The sequence below is a fragment of the Narcine bancroftii genome, chromosome 3 (assembly GCF_036971445.1).
Source record: "Narcine bancroftii isolate sNarBan1 chromosome 3, sNarBan1.hap1, whole genome shotgun sequence".
NCBI lineage: Eukaryota > Metazoa > Chordata > Chondrichthyes > Torpediniformes > Narcinidae > Narcine > Narcine bancroftii.
The window spans coordinates 178984342-178998404 of record NC_091471.1 but is presented as its reverse complement, the minus strand read 5'-3'; positions in this window follow the sequence as shown (position 1 = coordinate 178998404).

Sequence of the window (14063 nt, the reverse complement as noted above, 5' to 3'; positions counted from 1 at the left end):
TTTTTTGTGGTTTATTCAGTTATTGTTGTATTTTATTGCTGTTTTCAATGAGCTTTACATTTATTGTTGTTTATTCAGTTATTGTTATATTTTATTGCTGCTTTCAATGGGTTTTACTTTCATTGTTGTTTTACTCATTTTTTGGAATATTGTTCGTTAATGTTTTAAGTCCCCCTGGAATAGGGGCAGCAGAGGTTACAATTGTGCTCCTTTAGAATGTAGACAGGGCATAGATTTAATGTATAGTCATAGTGGGATATGGGTTAACAAGGGATTCCAATACGGACCAGGGGAACTGAACAGCTTTAGTGGAGTACATCTAATTTGTATCTTAGCCTACACAGGTATTAAAGACAGGAGTTTTGAAGCGATAGCACAAAGGACATGGTGGGACAAAGACAGAGAGAATGGTAGTCAGGATTGTACATGTAACAGAGAGAGAGAGAGTTAATACATATGCTAATGTACACAGACAGGCTGCAACTCACAAGTTCAATGATACATATGCTAATGTTAGCAGACAAGCTGCAACACACAGTTAAATCACAAGAAACAATCCCCCCCAGCTTGGTCTCTTTTCATCACCCCGTGAAGGGGAGCACCAGTTTCCAACAACGTGAGCTGCTTGACACTTTAATATCAGGCTCCAAACAGCCTTCGGAGATCGGTGGCCCTAGGGTTCGGGGCTGAAGAGGACATCAGATACTAGCCACAATTCAACGGAACCGCCTGACTACTCGTTCGCTGCTGAAGGCAGCGTTTCTCAGAGACTTCGTCAGGACAATGCTTACAAAAGTCGGGTGGTTAAAAGACACTGCTTCAATGTTTCAACGTGAATCTGCCCATGCCCATGTTCAGACGTGGCAACTTCGGACTGATGTGGGATGGACTAGACTCTTTACTGAGAACTGGAGCCTGATACTCACAACCCTAATAAGCAGCTGGACTCGCTACTCTGACCTTCATGGTGCTCCCCTACCTAAAGACTTTACACAGGTGTTACAATTCAGTTATTGACCAGCTGGGTAAAACTACACCTTACACTTGAAAGATCAGTATTACTGATCTAAAAGAAAAGTGAGGAGGGGGGGCGGGGGGATCAGTCACACTGACACTAGTAACCAAAGATCAGTAACACTGATCATGGTGAAAGATCAGTATTACTGATCTAAAAGAAAAGTGAGGATTGTGAGAGATGGGAAAATTGATCTAAAATTATGAACATGGAAGAAACTAAAGTTCATCAGTAAAATGGCTGTAACCAGTTCAAACAGGATAAGCTTGGGGCTTAGGATGCAGGAAAGCAGAGTCAGCACATTAACATAAGAATCTTCTAGTCTTTGTGACAAGACCATAGGACTAAGATAAGGAATGGTAAGGTACAATAGAATGTAGGAAGTTGAGGTAGTCTGGATCAGATAAGGGTCTCCTAGCCCTGGACAGAAGTACCAAGTCATACATTTCTAATTAGCTAACCATACACAGATTTATACATATGAAATTAGCCAACCCTAGATAGAATGAGTCAACTCTGCATATCAAGAGACTGTAGCCCAGAGAATCAGGAAGGTGTGAATAAGGACAATGACATGATGGGGCACCCACAGGATACCCCCTGGTCCTCCAAGTGTACTGAAACTGCACGTAGGCAGGAAGGATTACCTATGCCAAACCCATCCAGGGGGGCAGAAGAATGTAAGGGGGAGGGCATTCTGATACTGAAATTGACTGTATAAAAGTTGGGTGAGCCCCAGTATGTGTGTGTATTCCCAGGGTAAGGGGAAGCACCCAACTTTGCATTGTTGTAGTAATAAATGTTCTTTGTTCTCAATTTTTGTCTCGAGCAATTTCTTTAAAGGTACTTTAATTTCTAACATTCATGACAATAAATTCAGATTCTGATTCTCACAAAAGGGATCATGGATGATTGTTATGTGGTGACATTCAGTAGTGATTTGTATGCATGGCTGCATGGGGTTTGGCCTTATGGGGGGAGTTTTAATTTAAAATGAATTGAAAACTTCAGATGTCGGTTTCACATTAGGATGTTTTAAAAAATGGCTGGAGGTTCCAAGAAGAAAAAGGAGACTAAGTAGCTGAAAAAGAAACAGCTGGGGCTGAAACAAAGCCTGCCATGGGACTTTATCCCTGACTTCCTGTTCTGATTCCATTCCAGATTTATTGTCAGAGTACATACCATACATACCACTCTGAGATTCCTTTCCCTGCAGATGAGGCTGAATTACCACTTATTAGAAGTGCAAAAAAATGCGTACTCAATGTACACATGTAAACAAATAAAGAAATGTGAACAAACTCTGCAATACAGGGAGAATTTTTTTTAAAATAAGGTGCAAAAATAAGAGTCTTTAAACGAGTATATGAGTTTGCCTTTGAGGAGTCTGATGTTGGAGGGGTAGCAGCTGTTCCTGGACCTACAGCACCTAGACCTCTTCCCTGATGGTAGCAGTGAAAACAGAGCATGTGCTGGGTGGTGTGGATCTTTGATGATTGCTCTTACTCTCAGGGAGCAGCATTCCATATAGATGTTCTCGGTGGTGGGGAAGGTGTTTAATCTCTGATGCAGGGCTTTTCACTCAGGGCATTGGTGTCCCCATACCAGACCAGCTGCTGGGGATACAGACCCCACAGAATTACTGCAAAAAAAAAACATTAATAGAAACTAAGATCAGCCACAAGAAAATGGCTGATGCTGTGCCACAAGATGATGGTGAAGAGGATGGGCAAATCCAAAATGGAGACAGAGTCAGATATTAAGGCAATATCTGACTTACAGGGTGAAATAAGACCTAAGGATAGTTTTTCGAATGCTGGAAGCAGGAGAAGTAAGAGGACTTCTAGATCAGGCTCCAGTGTTTCAAGTACATAGCAATTGTTACTTCAAGAACAAGAAGATATTTCTTTATTTGACTCATAGGCCCACGATGAAGAGGAACATGAGAAAGTAGATCAAAAAGAGGAAGTAATAAAGCAGATAAAAGTTTTCAATGTTAAAGGTAGGAAACTTACATTTTAAGTTTCCTACCTTTAACTTTGAAAACTTTTATCTGCTTTATTACTTCCTCTTTTTGATCTACTTTCTCATAGGCCATTAAAAAAGGAACATGAGAAAGTAGATCAAAAAGAGGAAGTAATAAAGCAGATAAAAGTTTTCAAAGTTAAAGGTAGGAAACTTAAAATGCTACAGGAAGAAGACTGCACAAATGCTCAGTTATTAAGAGAAATGAGAGCAGACATGAAAAATTCAGAAAAAAACGGATGAAGAAGTACTTTGCTATTGTATATAAATTACAAAATAAATTGGACAACACAGATGAAAGAGTTAAAACTGTGGAGGCTGGTAAAGAGGAGGAACAGGGCAGATGGTGAAAATGGAAAATAAGACTGATGCATAGGCCATTAAAAAAGCAACTTTGGGGGAAAATTGATTTACTAGAGAACTTTAGTAGAAGAAATAATATTGAAATTGTTGGTCTTAAAGAAGGTGAAGAAAGTGATGATCTGATAAGATTTTTTTCAGCGATGGATTCCAGAGATCCTGGGACCAGAGAAATTAAAAAATATAAAGTCAGACAAGGTCCATTGGAATTTCATGGAACCAAGATATACTTTTTATTCTGATACGTCTGCAATTATTGAAAAGAAGGAAAGAATTTAATATGGTGAAGCATGCTTTATGGCAAAAAGGCTACAGATTTGTTTTGCATCATCCTGCCACTGAAGATTTTCTTGCAAGGAGGACAGAACAAGTTCTTTACAGATCATGTCCATGCAGAATTTGTTAATCAGCAAAAGGGAGTTTGAAAATGTTTTGATTCATAAAAAACTTTTTTTTAATTTTAATTTTTTTGCATATGCAAGATTGATACATGGTAAACATTTGTGTGTGGGGGGGGTTATAGGAGTTATGGGCTGAATATGAGTATTTGTGGCAGATTCTGCAACCTGCAAAATGGGGGGGGGGGGAAATAATGTGTATTATTTAAACAATATTAATGGGGGGATTATTATTTTCTTTCTCTCTTTTTTGAATATTATAACTGTTATAAATATAAATTGACTGTACAATTCTTCTTTCTTTTTCTTAACTGGATTGCCAAAGATGCTGTCCCTTAACACGGCAGTCACTAAATACCTGAATTGTCGAGGAGGTGCAAGGAGAGAGGTGAAGTGAAATATTACTGGATTTGGATTAAATTAAATGTCAGTGAGATTTTTAAGTTTTAATATTAACGGGCTAAACAGACAGTGAAAAGGAAAAGAATACTGACATACATTTTGTAAAAAAGCTTTTCTACAAGAAACAGAACATCAGAAATTAAAAAGGGACTGGGTGGGAAATGTCACAGCTTCTTCGTTTAATTCAAAAGCAAAGGGAATGGCAATCTTGATAAAGAGACTCTTCCAGTGACGATACAAAACATAGTGATTGACCCTATAGGAAGACATGTGTCTTTAATGTGACATGAAATAGGAAGACATTGTCAATTTTTTTCAGAATTCTGGACCCTTCTGAATATATATGTGCCAAATGTGGATGACAAAAATTTATATAAGAAACATTTCTTAGTCTGTCAGGAGTACATCAGAATATTGTAATAGCTGGGGATTTCAATTTTTGTTTAGATCCAGTTTTAGATAGATGAACCAGAGGAGTAATAAGGGCAAAGGCAGCGAAAGCTACCTTGACATTAATGAAGTTCCTGAATTTAATAGACAAAAGGAGAAGAATTCACACAAGAGAGAAATTTATTTTTAATATTGGCACATCTCCAAGGTAGAATTAATCAAGTTGATTATAAAGCAAAACTTTTATTGGATCATTCACCTTTATTAATGACAGTTACAACGTTAGATAAAGAAGAATCAATTTATAAATGAAGATTTAACTCAATGTTATGAAAAAGGCCAGATTTTTGTGATTGTGTCTACAAGGAAATTCAAATATTTCTTGTCTAATTCTAATTCAGTTAATAATATGTTTATTTTATAGGATGCAATAAAATCATATTTAAGAGGCCATATTATGTTATACTTCTAAAATGAAGAAGGATTATACGAGAGAAGCAGACCAATTGGAAAAAGAGATACTGTGTTTAGAAAGAGATCTGCAAGGATGGACCTCTGAGGAAAAACAGAAGATTTATAAATAAGAAACTTCAGTATAATACATTATAAACATATAGAACAGAGAAAGCAATAATGAGAACTAAGCAAAGATATTATGAGTTAGGTAAAAGGGCCCATGGCAATTGAAAACAGAGCAAGTTTCAAGAATGATTAATGCAATTAAATTAGAGTCAAATGAGACTATCTATAAACCTTAAGAAATCAATGAAGCTTTTAAGCAATTTTATTCAAGTTATTTAAATCCAAGTCACAGAGAGACAATAATAAAACAGAAGACCTTTCATCACAAATAAAGCTACCAAGGTTAACTTTACAAGAGCAAGCGGAGCTGGGTGCCCCTTTCACCCCAATGGAGGTGAGGGAAACAGTGAGCTCAATACAAAGTAATAAATCTCTGTGATAAGATGGTTTCTTGTCTGAATTTTATGAAGAATTTAAAGATTTGCTGATTTCTCCTTTTATGGAGCAGGCAGTGGTAACACACACTCTCCCAGATTTCTTTTCTACTGGAATAATAATGGTAATACCAAAAAAAGACAAAGACCATTTAAAATCATTGTCATATAGACCTTTTCTTTGGCTTGGCTTCGCGGACGAAGATTTATGGAGGGGGTAAAAAAGTCCACGTCAGCTGCAGGCTCGTTTGTGGCTGACCAGTCCGACGCGGGACAGGCAGACACGATTGCAGCGGTTGCAAGGGAAAATTGGTTGGTTGGGGTTGGGTGTTGGGTTTTTCCTCCTTTGCCTTTTGTCAGTGAGGTGGGCTCTGCGGTCTTCTTCAAAGGAGGCTGCTGCCCGCCAAACTGTGAGGCGCCAAGATGCACGGTTTGAGGCGTTATCAGCCCACTGGCGGTGGTCAATGTGGCAGGCACCAAGAGATTTCTTTAGGCAGTCCTTGTACCTTTTCTTTGGTGCACCTCTGTCACGGTGGCCAGTGGAGAGCTCGCCATATAATACGATCTTGGGAAGGCGATGATCCTCCATTCTGGAGACGTGACCCATCCAGCGCAGCTGGATCTTCAGCAGCGTGGACTCGATGCTGTCGACCTCTGCCATCTCGAGTACCTCGACGTTAGGGGTGTGAGCCAGCTCTTCAGCGCTTGACGTCCTGCTTTGCGGAAACTGCCAAAATGTTTGGCCTGGAAGTCAGCCTGAAGAAAACTGAGGTCCTCCATCAGCCAGCTCCCCACCATGACTACCAGCCCCCCCACATCTCCATCGGGCACACAAAACTCAAAACGGTCAACCAGTTTACCATATAGACCTATTTCATTGTTAAATGTAGATTATAGGATAATTGCAAATATTTTAGCTAATATATTGACAAAATTCTTACCAAAGTTGATAAATATGGATCAGACAGAATTTGTAAAAAAGAGACAATCTATGGACAATGTAACTAGATTACTTAGTATAATGCATTTAGCACAAAAGGGGAGATCTAAGTGTGGGAGTGGCTTTAGTTGCAGGAAAAGTGTTTGATAGATTAGAATGGGATTTTATGTTTAAGGTGTTTGAAAGATTCAGGATGGGACAGGCATTTGCAAATTAGGTTAGAGCCTTATATAATGAATGTAAGGCTAAAGTTGTAACAAATGGGCAGGTTTCAGCACCATTTCCATTAACCAGATCTAGTAGACAAGGATGTACATTATCACCTGCTCTACTTATTTTAGTGATAGAACCACTTGCAGAATTGATTTAATCTGATCCTGATATTAAAGGATTTAAAGTTAACCAAGAGGAATATAAAATTAATTAATTTACTGATGCTTGACCGGGCCAATAGGTTTTTTATATAAATTATACTTAAAACTGGGTGAATATGGGAAAATGTCAGGTTATAAAGTAAATTGGGATAAAAGTAAAATTATGTCCCTTACTACAGAGGCTTACACTCTGTACCAACAAGATACCCAATTTAATTGGCTGATGAACAGAATAAAATATTTGGGGATTCAGTTAGTTAATAAATTAAGTAATTTATATAAATTGAATTATTTACCTTTAATTAAGAAAATTGAGAAAATTTGAACAAGTGGAAGATACAGCCACATTATTGGGTAGCATCAATTGTGTTAAAATTAATATATTTCCCAAAGTACAATACTAATTACAAGCATCACCAATAATGATAACACAATTTTTTTTTAAAGAATTAAATAAATTTATAAGAATCTTTCTTTGGAGGATAAGATGTCGAGAGTTTCTTGAAATAAACTGACAAGGAAATTTGACTTAGAAGGCTTACAGTTATAAAATTTTAAAAACTATTATAAAGCAGCTCAAATGAGGTTCCTTGCTTTATTTTTTGATGAGGGAGAAAAGCCAGCATGGATTACAATAGAAATTGATGAAATAGGAGAGAGAATATCAGAAGACTATATATAAATGGGAATCAAAATTAATATCTGGGGAGAAGAAATCATCTTTGCTAAAACATTTAATTAATATTTGGAATAAGGTAAACAACAAAATTGGAATCAGGGTGGGGAGGGGGAGGGGAGTTGTCTGCCTGAAATACTTTGATACAGAATAGACTTATTCAATTAATCAATTTTTAAACATTTTGTCTCAGAAAGGAATTAGATATATAGAATGTTGTTTTGAAGGAAGAAATTTAATGTCATTTGTGCAATTAAAAAATAAATATAGGATACCAAATAATACATTTTTTTGTTATTATTAAGGGCTTATTTAAGAGATAAATTGGGTCTTAAAATATGGTGATGTAGAAATGCTGATTCGCACTAGACATTTAAAGAAATTTATTTTAGCTATGTACACTTTATTTCAGAAGGCGATTCCCAAACAGGGAATACATGGGTTCAGACAGGAATGGGAGATGGATTTAAATATTAACATTGGACAGAATTATGACAATATAGTATTACAAACACTATAAATGTTAGATACAGATTAGTTCAATATAATATTTTACATCAATTATATCTCACACCACAGAAGTAAAATAGATTGAAATCAGACTTATCAGAACAGTGTTTTAGAAGTCACCAAGAGCTATGTAATTGTTTACATTCTGCTTGGTCCTGTCCTAAACTGAGACCCTTTTGGATAAATTTAGCAATTTTTTTTAGAACTAGTTACAGGAATTAAATTCCCACAAAACCCAATGTTATTTTTATTAGGGATAAGACCAAAATTTAATTTATCCATATACCAAAATGAATTTGTAAATATTCCATTGGCAATAGCAAGAAAATGTATAGCAGTAATGTGGAAATCAGACTCTCATTTAAGTATGGAATGATGGAACGCAGAAATGCATAGCTGTGATCCTCTCAAGAAGATTACTTATAATCTGAGAAATAAATATGAAGTATTTTTGAAAATTTGGCACCCATATTTAAAAATTTTGGGAATTAATTTATAGATGTTTTCCCTAAGCTTCAAACCTCATTATCCTCCTTGGAAATATTAAAAGATACAAATGGTCAGAGCCGTGTGGTGAGGGGTGTCCTCTGGCAACAAAGTTTCTATTCTTGCTTTTCTTACTTTTGCTTATCTTTCTTTTTGTAGCTCTGATATTGCATCTTATGGCATGTTGGAGGGAACACTATTTTCACTCCGCTTTTCAGAAAAAACCCAGGGATGCCTCGATTCTTATTAATGTAGTATCAGATATTGATGATCATTATATTGTTTTAGGGAAATTGTATAATATATTGGTAGTTCTTGCTAAAGTTTATGTCCATAATGTGGATGCTATGGGGATTTTTAAAAAATTTTTTTCTTCCTTACCTGATTGGTGCTTGGTGGAGATTCAGTTTTTGGTTTGATCCTGTGTTGGATCAATCTTCTTCCAACCCTGCAGTAGTGAGTAAATCTGCTTCATTTATTCAATACTTCCTATCAGATTATGGTATTTCTGACTTATGGCATTTTCTTTATCCAAATATGACAGAGTATTCTTTCTTTTCATGTGTTCATCATACTTTTTCTAGGATTGATTATTTTCTTATTGATAATCAGTTAATCCCATTAACTCACTCGTGATTACAAGAGTATACTGATATCTGATCATGCCCCTATTTTACTATTTATGGGCCTTCCTGACCTTCCTAAAGTAAATAAATACTGGTGTTTCAATTCAACTTTACTGTCTGCTGGTAATTTATGCAGGAGAAGGTAACATTTTTTTTAGTACACATACATTTTCAGAAACCTCCAGTCTGATTGTCTTGGATGCATTGAAAGCCTGCCTTAGTGAGCAAATTGCCTGCTAGACATGAATATGAAAAGAAGGGCTAATAAATAATTTTTGGAATTAGTTAATAAAATTAAAGTAACAGATCATCAATATGCTCAAGTTGGTAATTCAGAACTATATAAAAAACAAGTGGAACTTCAATCTAAATTTGATCTCCTTTCAACGCATACAATTGAATGCCAACTTTTGAAGAATAAGCGTTTGCTTTATATCCATGATGATAAATCTGGTAAGTTGTTAGCTAATCAGTTGGGAATATTTGAAGAAAGAGGCAAATTACAAAAATTAAAAGAGAGGAGGTAATGTTACTTCGGATCACTCCAAAATTAATGACACATCAAGAGTTTTTTTCCCAACTTTATACTTCTGAATTTTAAAATGGTAGTAGTTCACCAGAGAATTTTAAAAATTGTTTAAATATTCCCACGCTTCCTCCAAATAACAAAATGAGATTAGATGAACCTCTATCACAAATAGAGATATCTATTTGTAGCTATCTCTTCTTTGCAATATGGAAAATCACCGGATCCCAACAGGTTTCCTGTGGAATTTTTTAAATCATTCTTATTTGCTCTCACCTTATTTAAGTTTTGTGTTATCTGATTTGTTTAAGGAAGGTAAGCTTCCAGCATCATTCAACAAGGTTGATATTAATCTTATTGAAAAGAAAGCTAAAGATCCTATAAAATGCTCCTCCTACAGGCCAGTTTCTTTATTAAATGGTGATAGTAACATTTTGGCTAAAGTTTTGGCCCATAGATTGAAGAATATTTTACCATCAATTAAATCTGAGGACCAAACAAGCTTTATTAAAAATCAGTACACTTATTTCAATATATGTCGCTTATTTGACATTTTATACTCACCCTTGGGTGTGGTTCCTGAATGTGTACTTTCTTTAGATGTGGAAGAAGCATTTGACCATGTGGAGTGGAGGTATTTATTTATGATATTAGAAAAATTTAATTTTGGTGCAAGTTTTATTGCATGGATAAGATTATTGTTATTGTGCCCTTTTGCTTCAATTTTCACTAACTTTCAACAGTCACAACCTTTTAATCTCCTTTTAAGGTTGTAAAAGATCAATTTACTTATTTAGGTATTACAGTTACACGAAAACAAAAGTGTCTTTCTAAAGAAATTTTCCTTACCATGTGAAACAGTGTTTAATGCAGTAGGCCACATTAACTCTATCAAAATGAATCTTTTGCCTAAATTTTTTATCTTTTTCAGACTATACTAACTTTTATTCCTAAATTTTTTTTGGCTCATTAGAGTCTATTATATCATCCTCGATTAAATAAAGTTCATCTTCAGAAATCTAAAAGAAATAGAGGTAATGGGTGCTGAATAATTTCTGATTTTATTATTGGGCCGACAATGTAGCAAACCTTATGTTTTGGATACACTTTCATTAACAACTTGATTGTCCATTGTGGGTAGTGTAAGGTAAAAACATCATGAGTTGGGACCGGAGAAGGAGTCACCCAGTACTAAGGAGTAACAGGATGCAGGTGTGACCTTGTACGCTCAAGATAAGTGTGGCAATAACAAGAATGATGTGCAGCAGACTAACAGAGAAGGGTAGCAACAGCTTATTCATTGGACAATGTAATGATATGATAATTTACTAAGTGCGTGTCCTGGGGTATAAAAAAAACACCACTTGCTGATATCGTTAGAATGCGCCTTCTCCAACTAACTGTTAGTTGCAAGTGTTACAATCCGGTAATAAAGAACCTTGATTTCGACTCAGTCTGGTGTCTGACTCACTCATGCTCGAACAAAGCAGACCTAACAATTTGGTGACCCCGATGTGATGGGTGAGTGGACACTAGATGATGGTTTCTGTTTTTCTTGACAATCATCTCAGCCGGCTGACAAAAAGGTCCAGAGAAGCCTGTTTTAACAAAATTCTTAAAATCTTTATGATTGTCAGTAAGAACTGGAGATCGGACAAATTAGACGATCATAATTGAAGGTCGTCACCTACCAGCATTGTAACACGTAAGTGTTTACAGACAAAACTATAAAAGTCCTTAAGGTGTTTTAGTGACATTTGATAAGTGCTTCGCCGACAAACTACTAGAGTTTAAAAAGTCTTTATTGTGACGTTGCAAAGTCAAATAGAGTGAGAAGGTGGTCTAAGAACAATTGGGGACCTGAGTTTTCTGCCCTAAACCGGTTATTAAGAGGAGAAATCTCCCACGTGAAGGTTGGGCTTTGAAAGAAAACGAAGGTTCAGGCTTATTGGTCTCCATTGTATAAGACTCGCTTATAAATGTCCGGTAGGTATGATAATGTCTGTACACTTGAAAACTTAAGAATTTATTTCCCAAATTCGCCGTGGTGAATTAGAGACCTTGAGACAACAAAAAGAGTACTCAGAGATGCCTGCCTGGTGAACAAGGGCGACGACCAAAGACTGCAAAAACTGTGTCCGGATCAGGTAGGAGATATCAATGAAAAAGTTGACAGAATCTTAAGAGACACACGGTTTATTCGAAATATTTTTGACAAGTTAAATGAGGGTATTCCCAGCATCACCAAGGAGATAAAGTTACGTAAATTCATAGATTGGTACAAGGAAACTGGACAAAAATATAGCCCAAAAACTTGGTTTCCTAGTTGTAACCTAACTTTCAGACCTCTTTGGGAAAACAGAGAGTGGAAGACGAGCAATCAGAGTATACAGGACAGTCTGAGGTCCACCGGAGGACCAGACTTGGAGACTGTTTCACTAAAAAACTTTTGTCATCCGGCCTGCAAGGAGACATTTTTAAAGGCGATTTTTGTTAACATAGATCCTCTAAACGGACAAGAACCTAAATTAAGAGAGGCATTAGGAAGCGACCCCGCAGCAATGGCTGCACAGTTGCCTGCTAAGACCTTTGACCAAGTTATTAGGGAAATTAATCAGGAATTAGAGAAGCGAAATACCAGTAAAGAGGCATAGGAGAAACAAAGAATTCTCCGAAAATGTGTAGATCGCTGGAGGAAGATGGGGTGGTTACCCGGGAGCGCCGAGATGTTCCTGACAGGTGAGGGAAACAAAATTCTAAAGCGTAGGGTCTTAGATAAGCTGGAAGAAACAAAACACAGAAGGGAAAGGAACAGTGCCTGTTTCCGGTTTCCAGCCACGAAGTGTCCGGGTTTGCTCTCTCCCTCCCTCCTTTCCCCCTCTCCCCTCTCTCTTCGCTCCCCCTCTCTCTTTTCTCCCCCCCCTCCTCTCTCACCCACTCCCCCTCCCAATCCCAATCTGTGGCAGTGCTGCCTTGAAATCCCCAGGTGGGGCAGGGCAGAGAAATACAATTTGGTTTTAATTTTGTGCCCACAATTCCAGCTCCGCATCAAATGGGATCCTGTTTTATCCTCTCTCCCTCCCTCTTTCCCGCACCCCCACCTTTGTGGGATCAGGGCAGACGTTGTGGGCTGACGTGTAGCTCACTCGAGGTGGGAGGGAAGGAAGGAGTGGTGGTTCCCAATGGTGGGAGACCCAATCTGATCCAGACCAGTGATCACAGGATGAGAACCTTTTAAAGGTGTAACCATGAAACGGAAATGTTAATCTGAAGACTTTTCTCCCAGTGGGGCCAGTGCAAGGCATTTTCTCTCTCTATATCTCGTGCTCTGTGTATCTGCCTCTCTATCTCTTTCTCTCGCTATGCTCTCTCTCTCTCTCTCTCTCTCTCTCTCTCTCTATCTCTCTCTCTCTCTCTCTCTCGCTCTCTCTCACAGTCTCTGGATGTATGTGATGTCATGTATGTACTCTGACAATAAATCTCTCCGACATGATCTGGTTTTACGGAGACTTGTCAGGGCAGTCATGCTTCCCCGGGCTCTAAGCCTAATTAAGGTGGCAGGCCATTCCCTACAAAACACAAAGGATGGGAAAGGAAACACGCCGGCTGACAGAGCAGCCAAACAGGTTACTGGATATCAAGAACCTATACAGGGGATGATTCTGAGGTCCCATGGCAAAAAAGAGGAATTAGAGAGAAGAGAAAATAGTAGTAAGTTCAGTGACCAAAAGGAGAAGGAGGGAGAGGGACCCCCACCAAATATTGAACACCTGATAGAAATACAGGAAAAAGCTAGCCCAAGTGAGAAAGAGGAATGGATGAAACGCGGTGCTACACAACAGGAGATCCTCTATGACAATCGGACAGTACATGTCTGGCGCTCCCCGATAGGTTCGATAGTTGCCCCCCGCCAATTACATCCGCTATTATTTGAAGCACATGGGCCGACTCACATTAGCGCTACCAAAACTTATAATACGCTTAAACAACATTGGTGGAATCCCCACTTACGCGAGCACATTGACAACTTTAGAGCTGAATGTACTATCTGCAATGGGCATAACCAAAGGATCACCTTACCCCACCCACTTTTACGATTTCCAGTACCGACAGCCCCATGGAAAGAGATCTATATTGACTATACAGATATGGGAACTGACCTTAGGACAAAGGAAGGATACCGATATCTCTTAGTGGCGGTAGATAGGTTCTCACGGTGGGTGGAGGCTGTCCCAACGAAGAGGGAGGATGCGGATAGTGTAATAGGCTGGCTGACGCGAGAGTTGATATCCCGCTAAGGGGTCCCCAGCAGAATATGCTCTGATAATGGGTCCCACTTTAAGAATGAGCTGATCCGACAGGTTGAAGAATACTTAGGG